This window comes from Antedon bifida, chromosome 1 (assembly GCF_963402885.1).
Source record: "Antedon bifida chromosome 1, ecAntBifi1.1, whole genome shotgun sequence".
In the NCBI taxonomy this organism is placed as follows: Eukaryota; Metazoa; Echinodermata; class Crinoidea; order Comatulida; family Antedonidae; genus Antedon; species Antedon bifida.
Genome location: NC_136226.1, coordinates 15,164,922 through 15,181,308, shown reverse-complemented (window position 1 = coordinate 15,181,308; position 16,387 = coordinate 15,164,922). Strand labels below are relative to the sequence as shown.

Here is a 16,387-nt window from a genome sequence, read left to right as displayed (position 1 = left end):
AATCATATCTTCACAAGCATGAATAACTTTTAAACAAAATTTGGTACTCATAAATTTCAGGTCATATTTCATCATATGGCAATACAATTACGTGAGTAATGCATATAACGCATGCATACGCGCACTAAAAATTGTCAAAATTTATTTTCTATGAAATTAGAGTACGTTTCAGGCAATTTTTTAAACGCTTAAAATTGCCTGAAACGTACTCCATGTCTACGGCATTCAAGGTACCGATATCGAATCTCACCTTGGGAAACGAAACAATTTTTTTTATTATAGATTATACACAATAATGATTTATAATGAAATCTAGATAAAAAGTAACTTATGTCTTTATTATTATGTAACAAATGTGATTTATGACATTATATGCAGAGGGATCTTTGATCGGATTGTGATACCGGCTATTGTATTTGCATTAGCAAGATCCTGTCATATATTATAAATAATTAAAGATTCTGAGAAAATCAATCAATCAATATATTATTTAAAAATCAATTATCTTTATTTAAATCAATGCATAAGCTATAATTCGTCATACTGACGAATTAAATCTAATTTAATATTATTATGGTTATGACTTTTCAAAATGAAGAAATAAAAAATACAGTCGACCTTCTCATTTACGTACCCCTTGGTCTGAGAGGCGTTTGTAAATAAAAAAAGTTCGAAAATGAGAAGGTTCGGAAAAAAGCGCCTTCTATTAAAATTAGTGGTAAAAACATGTCCAAACAAATGCCCTATGTAAAACTTACTGTGCATAGTACAGTAAAAGAACAAAAAGTATTAAAAATACAGTATAAAACAATTCAATTTAACATGGAAATTAGCACCTTGACTGCCAAAAAGATTGATATTTCTGCTTTTTGTTTTGTTACACACATTCTCTGTACCAAAAACATGTGCAGGGTGCTCTCCATGCACTCCAGCAGTGGGGATGATGATCTCCTGACCACTAGCTTGGGCATAGACTAAACGGCCTAGGCCTAGACAAATTTTAAACTAGAAATAAATCATGGAGTAAAGAATAAGAGGAGGCACAACACGGCCTAGCTATCCAGTTAATCCAATTAGTATCACGCTGTGCGGTAGTGCTTAAGCATAGGGTAATAAACTTCTCATAACGATCCTTTGAAGAACATCCTGTTTACCCGTGCAGCTCGCTGCTGAGTCGGCTCTGATTACATAACACCCTAATTAAGGAAGAAGCCAGGCATGACATCGGTGACATGAAAAGTAAACAGAGGCTACGCAGTAGTTTCTAATACATCATAGTGAAGCATGACCTTTGTGCAGTTGTTCATTGTTCTTGCTTTTTTCTCGAAAAAACTGTTTAAAAATCGAGTAAATTTTCACGGAGATATCGCAGTTTTTATACCAGCTAACAAATTAATCATATTTTTTATCAAGCCATAGATGTATCATTTGGTAAATCGAAATTTTACCGTTTAAGCAACTTTTTAATTTACGAACCCTAGTGCATTTTGTAGCATATTAAAGACTCCAACTTATTTTAAAATCATATTTTAGTGCGCGCATGAAAAAAATTATATAATTTGTTCTCATGAATATTAAAAAATATACGTATATTAGAATTCCAACGACACAATTTCTTATTTTTATTACTATATATGACATTTAATTTATGTTTCAGTCTATATTATGACCGTTTAGCAAACTAAAATTCTTCTATTTTAGTCCAGAATGATATTGTATAATTAAATTATTTATGATATTAATATCATAAAATATATGATTTTTACGATCACATACTTAGAGTTCAGTGAAATTGTAGGACTAAATTATATATCGTTTAACGATTTGTGGTACAGAGATGTGTGTAACAAAACAAAAAGCAGAAATATCAATCTTTTTGGCAGTCAAGGTGCTAATTTCCATGTTAAATTGAATTGTTTTATACTGTATTTTTAATACTGTTTGTTCTTTTACTGTACTATGCACAGTAAGTTTTACATAGGGCATTTGTTTGGACATATATTATTATTTAATAAATAGCCTAAATAAGGATAATATTTAATCCCATAATGATGGACATATTTAGTGCATACCGTAACCGGTAGGCCTAATAGGTTCAGGCATAGGCACGCCTATAGTAATAATAAACAATATCAATAATAATAGCAATAGGTTTTTTTATGTAGGTCTATATTAATATATTAATAATTGTAATAACGTTAGAAACAGTAGTAATATTTTATTAAAGAAGAAATTAATCAATTAGTTTTAGGATAGTCGTTATTATAAAATATGGTATAAAATGGTACTACGAGAATATTCGTTAAGTATCAACCCGTAACAACAACTACAAATTATATGTGTTGGTTAAAAATTCAATTACAAATATAGTCTATGCTCTTTTGTAATTATAAGCCATTGTTTAAAAGGATTATGTGCAGTTCGGTACATAGCGGTTAATCGTAAAATTAAAAAATCGGACATACGAACAATAGATCGCCAACATTATTCGTACCCTTTTGCTGTATTGCGTACATCGATACACAGTACACGACTGACGCGGCTGTAAACTTCGCCTGGAAAGTAACTAGTACAGTACACATTCTGGTCCCTGGATGGAACATATCCCACGTAAACCGCAATGGAGCAGGCCCAATGTTAAACAATTCGTAGAAAGGGAACCGCCGGACAAGTGCGTACCTATTCATTGTTTATTAGGTCGCTGACAATAATGCATGCATATGCATGCTCCGACGTACTAAAAAAAATGGAACGTCGCGGTTTTTCTAGGCGCTGAAGTTATACGAAGTGAATGCGAATGATTTTTACTGTATATCATATTTCCCGACGAAAAGTACTCACGTTTCCCAGACGGGGGAGTGGGGGAGATAGGCTCTCCGACGAGGGGATACAGCCCCCGTAGCCCCCCGCTGGCACAACCACTTGTCCTTATTAAACCCATTAATCCATCATGATTCATGATAAGTTGTCTGGAGAAATTACCAACATTTAGTACACAGTAAACCATATAAATATAATTCCTTTATTGGTGCCGTATAAAACTCGTATTGTTAATTTATTAATAAAAGATATCCAGTAGAATAGCACTGCTTTTTATATTAATAAACAAGGTCGGAATACAAGTTCAGTAGGTCTACAAACAGTATAGTACACCTTTCACGCTTGAACGCACATCGCCTAGCAAAAGTATTGGGACGTCCTAATACGCATGTGTACTTACACCAAAATTGACCGCGGGCAGTAAACATTGTAATCTTTGCTAATTGGGTTACGTAACGGCAGTGTTTAGCACCTATTAAATACTCATTACTCATTGTGTTAGGTGAGTGATAGCACTCACTCGCCTTAAAAGACAAGGCCTGCGATTGGTTTCAGAAATTGTGATTCACCTTTTAATCAACAGCACAATGATCATTTTACTGAAGAAATTCCTTTCATTCAACCCTTTTGGTAAAACAATCTAGGCCTAATTAACAAACCCAATAAATATCCTCATATCGGGTGTTATTTAATTTTAAATTAAACAAGACAGTGAAGAGGCACGGAATAATACGTACATGGACGTACGACGAATACACGGACGCACGCACATCATTATTTTCACGACATATTTGGTGATATGATACAATTTTATAATGGATAATGATGGGATTGCCTTTTCGGGCTTATTAATCAAATGTTCATTGTAATAGTAAATACTAATAATTAGTAAACTGAATGTTTATTAATAAAAATTGTTTTACGTAGTCGCCCCGACTTTGTGTTGGGGCGACTTTGCGATGGGGCGACTGTGTCGAGGCGACTTTGCGATGGGGCGACTTTGTAAGGGGCGACTTGATTAGCATCCAGCTAGGCTAGCCGGCCTAGCTAGGCTAGTGTGAGTCGACTGTAGGCTATGTGAGGGAAGCTGAAAAATAATATTAACAAATAAAGCTTGATATGATACGTTAGGCCTAGGCCTAGGTAAAACACAAAACGGTGGATACATATTTTATGTGTTCATATACCAACCTTTTCTTAAATGAAACATTACATTCTGATTATTGTAGCAAAACAAAAAGCATGGACAACTGTTTTGTTTAGGTGCCAAGCAAATGAATACAGTATTATGTTTCCAGTTTCGCGCCGCTGGTGGAGTACGTAGTCGATCGTCGATGTAACATGTGTGTGTCGATCGAGTCGTGATTCCCAGAGTGAGGGCGTCAACAAAACCTTAATTTGGCGCGAAATATTTTTTCCCACGTAATTCATTCGTCGATATCCAATAATTAATAGGGCCGATGCGATTTCCCCTAAAGGAATAAATTCTAAATTATATAAAACATTTACTGTCAATAGGCCTACTAAAAGTAAACTAATACTAGAAAATGATTATTATAAAAAATAAATAAAATAAACTATCGAAAAACAGGTGTAAAACTTAAAATGGCCAACGAAGAAGCATCTGTGACATGAGATCTCTGTACATATAGGCTAGTTTAGATATAAATTATCGGTAAGTTTAGGCGGCGTGTGCCTTTCTATTCTAAATAAAATGTCTACGACGAATCTATTCGGTTTTTAAATGTGTTGGTGGTTTCAGAAATGACGACTTCGTTTGTCAAACTATTCCAACAATACTGTATGTTATTAGGCCTACTCGTGAAAAAGTGAGCAGGGTTTGGAGTCTAGGCCTAGTCGTGAAACAGGTTCAGGGACGATTCGGCCCACTTTTAGAGTGGGACGTTTCGGCCCACTTCTGGGCCGAAACATCCCACTTTGTGGGCCGAAACGTCTCACTTTAGACCAAATTCATATTCATTTTTTTTTTACTTTTAAAGGTGTTTAACAATACGTATTTTATTAATATTGACAATGTTGATATAATATATATAATAAATTACTAAAAAAACGTAATTTAATATTCAATTTATTACTTCGAAAACCTTGTTTATTTTGTGCGCGCATTCGCCAAGCGGCCAACAGAGGGCGTAACTTGTTTACATCGTTCGCGTGACTAAAAAATGATCATTTTCGACAATTTTTGTTTAAATGTTTGCATTATTGCATCTTTATCCCTAGTAGTACTACCCCATAGTCTCTCTGAAAATAAAGTTTGAGGGAAAAAGCTTATTTTATGCTTATAAAATGCATCAAAGCCGATAAATGTAAGTGTGCCGAATCGTCTCAGGGCCGAATCGTCCTGGGCCGAATAGTCCCGGGCCAAATAGTCCCGGGCCGAATCGTCCCAGGGCCGTATCGTCCCGGGCCGAATCGTCCCGTTGCCGTGAAACACACGGTCTGTGGTTCTTCTTAACTTTGGGCCAGCCTGTGGTGCGAGGGCGCTAGACATTCGGCCATCCCAGAGCCATATATAGAGAGAGTTACGACTTCGAATGGATTAGAAGCCATGTTTGTGTCCAACTATTACTATGTAGCGTATGGAGTTGAGTCTTTTGTTTTGAAAATGTATAACGTTCAAAAGGCTTTAATTATCGAATTTAATATCAAAACAATCAATTTGATTAAAGGTTTTTGTTAAAATAATAAAAAAATTATAAAGTTACTGCGAACATGATTAAAAACAACAAAAATAGCAATTTCGGAACGGCTCTGGTTGTGCGCTCCATGCACGCTCTACGCGTGCGCGTTTAGTTTGTACAGCGATTCTCTATAGTAATGCATTGTTTTTACATTTTGTTGTTTAAAAATCATGTTCGCAGTAACTTTATGATTTCGTTATTATCTTAACAAAAACCTTTAAACAAATTGATTGTTTTGATATTAAATTCGATATTTAAAGCCTTGTGAATGTTATACATTTTTTAAGCAAATGACTCGACTCCATACGCTACATAGGCATAGTTGGACACAAACATGGCCGGTGTGCACACCACGTGACTTTCTAAAATCCGTGAACGCAAAGTCGTAACTCTCTCTATATATGGCTCTGGGCCATCCCAGAGCCATTTAAAGAGTTATGACTTTGAATGGATTAGAAACCATGTTTGTGTCCAAGTGTTCCTATGTAGAGTATAGAGTTGAGTCTTTTGTTTTAAAAATGTATAACGTTCAAAAAGCTTTAACTATCGAATTTAATATCAAAACAATCAATTTGTTTAAAGGTTTTTGTTAAAATATTAATAAGTTAAGTTACTGCACATTTTACGGTGAAATATCAATGTGCACAGCGTACAGAAGTACTTGTGGCAAAGAATATTGCGCTCGCGTGCGCTAGTACATTATAAAGATTCATTCATTCGATTGATTGATTTTGGAACGAAACATCCCATAACTCACGGCAGATTCCAGCGAGACAAAAAGTGGTGACCCCTCTATAGTTTCGATGCTCGCTTTTTCATATTTTATGTTATAGAGGGCGCTAGTTTAAATACCCGGAAGACTATTTTTAATACCCTGGTAAAAGAGAGGTAATAAACTGACCAATAGACAGTGTTATAATTGAAAATTTAATGAATATTCATGTTATAATAACTTTATTGAATATACGCCTTTAAATCGGAAAATATCATAGTCTATCTTCCTATGGCTTGAATATTACTAAACTATGGCAGCAACAGCATTGCATTTGTAGAATAAAAAATTGAAATTGTTTTCTTCTTCGAAGAAGAAGGCATGTAATTGATATTCGAAGCCAGCGGTCACTCCGTTTCTCAAGACTTCCCGAGATATATGAATATTGAAATCTTACGTCTATTTTGCGACAAAAAACAGTAAAAAATAGCAGTTTAATTACAGGGTAATGGTGAGGTTATATTTTTGGGGCCCATTTGCCTGTTTTGCACACGTGGGTGTGCTGCTAAAGGCCTAGGCCTAACAAAGGTTTGTCACTAAGTACTAGGTTTAAGCCACGAAAAATAAATATAGGCCTAGAATAATATACTCTTAGTAGGCCTAGCCCAAGTATATGTCATTAGGAGGGGAAATCAGCAGGGCCAGGCTTGGTAACAGCTCTATCTAGCTAGGTCTAGGCCTAATTTTAATATGGTACTGTTATGAAGTTATTGTATTCATATGTTGTATTCCTCCATGGTTGTACTGTATTGTAATTCAAGATGTATGTCATCTTCACACAGTTCACATATTCATTTGCATATCTGTTACTTTAGATAACAACTACAGTGTATTGTTGATAATTGTTACTTTGATTGGCAGGTCCATGTACAGAATGTTTTGCTAGTGCTAAGTGGTTGCTGATAAAACAGGATGATTTGATATAGGAGATAGTTTTAGATGTAGTTAAGTTTGGTTGGTGATCTTATGGGAGAAAGACTTCCACTTCCGGTGAAGGTGCCGAGATACCTAAATTTTGAATAAAAGTTTATATATTTGTGTTATATAAATTGGTGTTACATGTCTTGTATGTCGAGTCTACAAAGATATAGGAGGTAACATCACAACAGGTACCATCAAGACATACAGTAGGTAGGCCTAGGAGGATAAGTATACTTACTAACTAGCTTTCATGAGGGCCTAAGCTATTCTACAGAAGAAAATGTAAAAATATCATAGTCTATCTTCCTATGGCTTGAATATTACTAAACTATGGCAGCAACAGCATTGCATTTGTAGAATAAAAAATTAAATTTTTTTTTAAATTTTGACAGTATCAATCAATCAATCAATCGTTCGATTTATATAGCGCCATTCCAACATTCATTGCTCATGGCGCTGTAGACAAAATCACATGGATGTTAACTGTCCAAGTCTGTCATGCATCCCAGCAACTGTTCTTTTCCTTTTATTAAGTGTGGCTTGAATACACTCCCCACCTTGCTCGCTAACCAGTCCCAGACCAAATCTCCAAGCCTTTAATTGGGGAATGACATTTTCCTCAAGCATATGTAATTTTGGAGTTATACTTTTGTTGGTTTTTCGATGTTCCTCCATAAAGTCTTTTATGGCTTCATCTGAATTTTTTTTGTAGAAGAGAAAAGAAACAGTTACAGTGTGTTGTAGGAAAAGAAACAATGGCATGTCTAAGGAATATCTTGAAAGGTAAGCACAATTACATTACCATTTTCTTGAATATCAACATCTGTGACAGGTTTTGAATGATTCAAGTTATTGTGAATCCTAGAAAATTTGGAAAGGAGTGCATCGTACTTGGTGACCAATTCTTTTACTCTTTTGTCAATTAGCTGAATTTTTCCGATGGGTATCTCAGCTTCTTGAATTTTCATTTCATGTAGTGGAGCATTCACTAGTCATTTATTGTTTGAGTAACTTACCAGTGACTCAATCTCTTCTCTCAATTTGACCATCTTTCCCTCATTGGTAATGATGCTACCATCAACACTTCCTTTAAGATAGATTAATGGAATTGCGTCCTCCATCTCAGTCAACTTTAATTTCTTTTCTTCAATCTTTTCTTTGATATCAATTTGTGTTTGGATCTGATGTTGAATTATTTTATCGAACTTTGATTCAGAAGTGTCATCAAGTTCTCCATTTTTCCTTAGGGAATATATGAGGCAATCTATGCTGTGCGCCTCCGTCTCAAGCATATCAAAGAGCTTCTTGAATATACCCAATGACAAGTGCAGGCTAGGAACAGACACCTAAAAGATATAAATTTTAATACCAACAGTGCCATATAATGAAGTAAGTACATTTGTTTCTCTAATATAAAGATAATTAAAAACAAAACTGATGTACTTAAATGATCTACCTCAATTGATACTAAGGGATTATGTACCTTTGAGTTGTGTTATAGCTTGAAAATTGACAGTTCTTGCAAATGAATGGTGGATGTTCATCTTTGTTTTCATGAGTTAAATCGATATTTAAAAATGTCAGGACGCTATCTTTTAATTTTTGCTGATTTCGTGTTAACTTGACACCACATACACTCAATGCATATGTATGGTACTCCATTTCACAAGACAATAAATAACAGTAACATACCACATACAGTCAATGCAAAACCAATACACAATTCTTTAAAATAATGTATAACGTTCAAAAGGCTTTAATTATCGAATTTAATATCAAAACAATCAATTTGTTTAAAGGTTTTTGTTAAAATAATAAAAGAATTATAAGGTTACTGCGAACATGATTTTAAACAACAAAAATAGCAATTTCGGAACGGCTCTGGTTGTGCGCTCCACGCACGCTCTACGCGTGCGCTTTTAGTTTGTACAGCGATTCTCTATAGTAGTAATGCATTGTTTTTACATTTTGTTGTTTGAAATCATGTTCGCAGTAACTTTATGATTTCGTTATTATCTTAACAAAAACCTTTAAACAAATTTATTCTTTTGTTATTAAATTCTATATTTAAACTTGTGAATGTGAATGTTATACATTTTTTAAGCAAATGACTCGACTCCATATGCTACATAGGCATAGTTGGACACAAACATGGCCGGCGTGCACACCACGTGACTTTCTAAAATCTGTGAACGCGCAATGCCGTAACTCTTGAAAATCTAGGTAAATGTTTGATTATATATGCTTGCATAAGACATTGAATTGTTAGGAGGTGATGGTGAAAATTTGAAGAAAATTTCAGTGAAAACCTCAAATGTTTTGTTTAATGCGAAATTGGAGCCAACAACGAGCATTACGTAGGTAATCGTTTAAAGTAAATTCTGAATACTGTGAAAGATATGTTAAAGCAACAAAAACACAAATCAAATCTTGAGCACAGTAATCTTAACTACACATAGTACTAATTGTAAACTACTTTCAATAAAGAAAATGGATGTCCAAAACTGCCTGGACAATAAAATGCAAATAATTTAAGTCTGTTATTTTAGATATTGCCCAGGTTTATTTGCATCCGAGAGAGCGATAAGAGTATGCCAAGAAAATATAATAGGAGACCACCTGGTAAAGACACACGAGTACATGTTTGTTAAACGAGATGGCGCGAATTCGGTTGGAGGCCTATCACTAGAGGAAGTGGCTGTGGTACGTCTGAAAAACATTAAGCAGCTTGTATTCAATTATTTGAATCAATATGCAATGTATGTACACTGAATTTACTTTTATTTTCTAACTTAAATACTTAGCTTAATATCGTATTTGGAAACGTGCATTACTACTGTATAATTAATTTTATTGTTATCGTACAAAACCCATATTCATTTCATAATTGCTGTTACACTTACAGTATACATTATATATTCCACAGGTCAGATGAACCGCTAAATTTTCATAATGATGAGATTTACATAAAATTTCAATTGTGTTGCTTGGACAAACCGAATGCTTTACATAATGTAATTGTTGTGCTTGTTTTTCAAGCCCCAGATTTAACAGTAAACATACAGAAAGGCCTAAACCTAATCATAAATGAAATCATGGATTTGGAAGGCAGCAAATGGATATCCCCAACAACCCAAAAGTGTAAAACATTTATAATTTGTTTTCGTTATCTAGATGCCAAACAATTAATACATTACTGATACTTTACATAACTTTTTTCTGTTTAAAGATGTATTGTCCCCCAAAAACATGAAAAATGAAGATTAATTAAATCAGATTTTGAATAGGTTATTTTGTAGTTTTAATAAAGTGAATCACTTCCGTAGAAAAAAAACGGAAAAAAATAATGTTTTAACTTATAAAATAACATGATAAATGGTTAAATTCAACCAAAAATCCATTGGCTGGCAGCCAATTTGACCATTTTTTGCTTTAAATTCCAGTTTTTTCAGGTAAATAATTTTTTTTTCGATCCAATTTTTGGTCGAGGTCAATAACTATTATGTGACATTAAAATGGCATATTCAAAAAAAAAATTTAAAAAAATTATTTTTCAGGGGGACAATACATCTTTAATAACAAATTTAAAATTAAATTAAATATACAATGTGCTCAAGGTTCAAATTCAACAACTGAGTAATTCTAATAAAAAAATATTTTTCAGGAGTCATAACATCCGCCTATTTTTTTTGACTACGACTTTCTGTGTCGCATATATGGCCTTAATGGACCAAATGGTGAGTACACTTATGCAAATTTAAATTTTCAATACTATATTAAGTAAATGGATATTCAATTTTATAGGAAAGTACAGTTGCATTTATTGCTACTGCAGCCAAGAGGATGTTTGGCTAAATACAAAGCCAAGTACTCGCAGATGTCTTAAAGATTACAACAAAGACTACAAGGCATTTGTTGACAATGGGAAAGACCCAAAGAAGAGCAAGCACATATCACATAGTGTTGTCCAGCCATACATGGTAGATATTGAATTAAACACGGTAAGGTTAGAAGTTAAATATACTGTATCAACAAATTATTGTGTTATTGACAAAAACAAAAACCAATTTATATTATCAAAACCATGTTAGAAAAAATGTAACAAACAATATGCATACCTTATGTTTTTAATACTGTATATTTTTAATAACTGAAATATAAATGAATATTTTTTAGGTGACAATACCAGCTATACACATTTCTTTGGGCCTTTTTAAGAAGATGTTCGACATGCTTGAGAAAAGCGTCCACAACCTTGATCTTTTAATATTAAATATGCGACAAGATGCTACTCTACCATCCGGTAAATATTTGGCTGGTACAGATCAGTAATTTTTATGAATGGGTGACTAGTTGTTTCCAGTACCAATTTGAGCATCATCAATTCAATTCAAAGAACATTTATTCACGTCTAGAAGACAAAAGTAACAAAAACAAAATGGCAAGTGATAATACAAGAAAATGGACGAAGGCAAATCCCAAAAAGATTATAATCTTGTGACGGGATTGCATTTACAAATTTAAATTAAGAGAAGAAAAAAATATAAATAAAGAAAATAAATTAATTAAACAATAAAGAAATAAAAAATATATATAAAACCAGTAGATAAAACTTGGAATAAAAGGTAAAAAAGTGTGAAACTTCTTGTAGTGCATCTACAAAGTGACCTCAAGTGGGACATGCAGATTAAAGAAGTCGTTTCCATGGCATCACGTCGTCTATATATGCTATACATTCTGAAGCGTTTTGGAGCCCCAAAGGATGACCTGGTTTTCACTTTTACAACATACATTCGTCCTTTACTTGAGTATGCCAGTCCTCTTTGGCATAGCTCGATCACCAATAAACAGAGTGATCAACTTGAATTCATCCAAAAGCGTGTTGTAAAACTTATTATTGGATATCAAAACTATGTTAGTTACGCAAAATCACTTGAAACCCTCAAGTTAAAGACATTGCAGCATAGACGTCAGGTTCTTCTTTATAACTTTGGAAAGGGGCTGCTAAAGTCGGATCGTTTTAAGGAATGGATCCCTGAAAAAGAAAAGCCGACAAGGTGTTTGCGTAAAGTTAATAAGTTCGATGTGCCACGATGTCGGACTAAAAGACTTGCTGCCTCAACAATTCCAAGTGTTATTGGACTCTTAAATAATGAATAGATTTGGACAATTAACCTTTAAAGACATTTCGGAGAGTATGAATGTGATTAAGATTCAATTTTTTAAATTTGTAAATATATATGAATTTGTAATTATTAATATCATCCTTTGAATTTGATCTTTGTGCAATTTTTATAGTAATTTTTTAGTTTAAATAAATTATACATATATATTATTGGTGTATAAAAATAATGTGATTAATAATATTAGTCTCTATTTTTTAAAATTGTAAATATTTAAGAATTTGTAATTATTAATCTTATCTTTTGATCTTTAAGCAATTTTTATAGTAATTTTAAGTTTAATGAATTATACAGTAATTATTACTGTATCATAGGCCTTAATGTGTTTTTTCTTCGTTTAACTTTGTTTTATGTGAATTATCATTTTCATTTGTAAGCTCTTCATAATAATAATAATAAAAACTTTATTTAATCACGGTAACACTTGTTCACCTCAATGGTGTTTTTCGACAAGGCCGTAAGACATTATACACTATTTAGCAATTAAACAATTAACAACAAGAGTTTAACTTGACAATGACAATGACACTTAATACTAAAGATATTAATTAAATTATTAATAAGGATTTAACCAAAAACTGAAAATCTTAATTTACACATCTACATCAATATTAAATTACAGTATTAAAACAAATTAGAATTTTAAAATTTGTAAAATCCAAATCGTACAAAAGAGTGAACACCAATATTAACATTAAGAAAGTAATTACTTACAAATAAATGCTCTAACATATTAACCTTATTGAATTGAAAATCTTAAATACATTTCAACTATGAGTTGTATTTTGAGTCTTTTTATACCGATTAAATAAATAAAAAAATAAAAAATAGACAATATCAAAATCATGGTGAAAATAGAAAACGGATAAGTGGAGATGCGCTCTACTAAATGTGATGAGCTATGACGAAAGATACAAAAATCCTAAATTTTATATTTGCGTGGCCATACGATGACGTCACAATGTCCGGTTAGCCATATTAAAACATGATCCGATATCTACAAGTCATCGACTTCCAGAATATGTCATCCACAAAAAGTTGATAGTGTAGTTTAGAAATTATGACAGGCATAATTTTGACAAATTTTTGAACTTTTTCATCAAAAACGCGCGCAAATTGTCCAATTCGACGTGCTCGTATGACGTAACTTTAAGACGAAATTGTTTAAAAGTTGGTAAAATTACTAGAAAAGGCTGAAAAAAACATAAATCACGCGAAAAAAATATGTTTTTATTGCTACGTGCGCACCGCACATGTAGCAATTTTGGGAATTTGGGAATTTTTGACATGCTTAAAATGACATGAAACGCGTAGAAAGTTGATTAGAAATTAATTTTGAAATTTTAAATGCGCATGCACACGTAACTTTGTGTAAAACACGCAATTTTTTTTCCACAGAAAGTTAGCGCATGATATAAATTAAACTTTTGCAAAATTTCAATTTAAAATGTTATTTGGTTTTTGACCTATGTTTAATACGCGAAATTCATAAAATCGCGCGCAAGTCACGTTGTGCAATTGTAAACATGCTGAAAAGCTTCGCTGCACAACTTCATATGAATGACGATATGTTGAGAAAGTTACGAAATGTTATGTTTGCAAGTTTTACAGATACGGGTGACACAAAAATGACAGAAAGAAAGAAGAACTAGATTTGAACTCGTCACTTTGACGAGTTCGGGTTATCCGTGCAAACGCAACATGCACATACGTTAAAAATATATGAACGCCGACAATTATTATGCCATCCTATGACATGAATTAAATATGTTTACAGTGCTGAATTGTACCTAATATGTAGCATACAGCATATTACAGTATTTACAGAATACACTGTATATGTTATATACAGTGTAGCATAGACGAAATTACGAGACCCATCTTTTAAATCCAATTATTAACACGATGACGTCATCAAATTGACATATAAAATAACAATTTTAGAAGATAATTATCTAATTAATTACATTAATACAAATTTGAAAAATTTTGGGCACGTAAAAGTGAGATGCGCTCTCGTTTAAACGCAATGAACTTTTACGCAAGAGATGTAAATGTGACTTTTTGAATTCAACTGGCCATGTGATGACGTCACAACATCTGATTGGCAAAATATTTACATGAATTCGTATCTACAATCCAATAGCTTCCAGAAAACATTTTAATCATGATTATCACTTTTTATTCTGACGAGCTATAACAGATTGAAATTTACTGTAAAGATGAAAATAGGTGACCCACGTTATTTACATTTTTAGGCACGATGACGTCATAAAAATTAAAATATTTTTAATTCATGCGAAAGATAGTTGATTGACGTAGACAGTATTAAAATATCTGAGGAAATGTAATACGTATAAGCGAGATGCGCTCTATTTAATGTGATGAGCAATAACGAAAGAGTAAAAAATTCTATATTTTACATTCGTGTGGCCATACGATGACGTCGTAACATCCGAGTGGTAAAGATTCTGCATGAATTTATATCTACAACATATCTGCTTACATATTAAATTAAAAAAATTGGGGGTCGTGGATGATCCTGAGGAGCTATAATAGATTAAAAATAGGCAACGTTTTGACAATATTTTGTCACTTTTGCAACTAAAACGCGCGCAAATGGTATAAATCAACGTGTTCGTATGACGTCATTTTAATTTGAAATGATGTCAATCTTTTTTTAAATGACTAGGAAAGGCTAGAAAATCACAATTCAAGAAAAAAACACATGATTTTCATTCTCCGTGCGCACCTTACGCGTAAAATTTTTCGCGCGCGCGGGAATTTTTGACATGCTTAAAATGTCAATTATTTTTTCGCATTTTGAAACTTTAAATGTGCGTGCGCGCGTAACTTCTTGTAAAACATGCCATTTTTAATCCATAGAAAGTTTGCCCTTGATATGACCTAAATTTTCACCAAGTGTCAATACAAAATGACTTTTATTTTTTATCCTATGATCAATCATTGAAATTCATAAAATCGCGCGTAAGTCACTTTGCACAACTCTGACGTCATTCAAAATATGGAGGTGCACAACTTCAGGTAAATGTCCATATAATGACAAAGTTATACAAAGTTATGTTCACAAGCAATAGGGGATATGCGACACACAAAAATCCGGGAAAGAAAGAAGAATAACAAAGAAGAAGATGAAAAAAAAGATATTTACAATCACATGGGTTATCCGCAACTAAGTTGCGGATAACCAATAATACAGAACTAGATTTGAACTCGTCACTCTGACGAGTTCGGGTTATCCGCGCAAATGCAACATGCACATACTTTAAACTATATGAACTTCCACAATTATTATGCCATCCTATGACATGAATTAAGAGCCATTGTCTGTAAGAATCAAAGAAATATCAAATATAGTGGCAGACTCAAAAAATGGATTTCTTTCAAATTTTGCACATGGCTATATATGTGTTGAGAGAAATCAAATATGAAGTATTTTTTATTTCACATATATATTTCCATGGCAACGGCCAAATTTGTGTTTTTGACAAATTTTGTCCTTTTTTAAGGTTTTTTAAAATGGATATTGGTACTACTTTGAAGAACAATATTTTTGTTTTGTTCATTTAATTATAAAAAATAATTAGTGTATGCATAATAACAATGCATTGTGTACCTGTTTCATATTTTTTTTTTATTTTTGATTTCATACTTTGGGAGATACCATTTATTTAAAAAGGGGTGTTTTTCACTTTTTTAAAATTGTTAAATGCAACTAAACTTTACTTCACCATAATGCCCAAAGTGGTGTTTTTTTTAAGCTGATTTATTAGAAATAGGTAGTTCTAAGGTTTAATAATTGATTTCTAAAATAAAATACTGGGGTAATTTAAAAATCTACAAGCAGTGTTGCGAGAAACATAGGCATTTTTATATAAAAAAAAAACATGGTATATTAGTAAAAACATTTTATTTTCTTTGATTATCTGATTTGAAACTCTTTGGTCAGAAAAATTTTTAATGTTTTA

General features: G+C 32.7%; 1 protein-coding gene and 1 long non-coding RNA gene across 5 annotated transcripts in view; one reads left to right on the top strand and one right to left on the bottom strand.

Moving 5' to 3' along the window:
• The window catches only part of LOC144844110 (ubiquitin carboxyl-terminal hydrolase 37-like), a 38,675-nt gene extending 34,528 nt beyond the window's left edge, over window positions 1-4,147 (bottom strand). For all 3 annotated transcript variants that reach the window (XM_078700842.1, XM_078700850.1, XM_078700858.1), the window contains exon 1: window positions 4,012-4,147. The gene's annotated coding sequence lies outside the window, so the exon portion shown is untranslated. The remainder of the gene's footprint in view (window positions 1-4,011) is intronic.
• A 107-nt stretch (window positions 4,148-4,254) lies between these two features.
• Window positions 4,255-11,724, top strand: LOC144844152 (uncharacterized). 2 transcript variants are annotated; one of them, XR_013612394.1, is made up of 7 exons: window positions 4,255-4,495; window positions 7,928-7,998; window positions 8,463-8,604; window positions 9,320-9,438; window positions 9,765-9,974; window positions 10,142-11,216; window positions 11,392-11,724. It is a non-coding gene; the product is annotated as an uncharacterized LOC144844152 (long non-coding RNA). The 2 variants fall into 2 exon arrangements; XR_013612396.1 differs by lacking the exon at window positions 9,320-9,438.
• The last annotated feature ends 4,663 nt before the right edge of the window (window positions 11,725-16,387 follow it).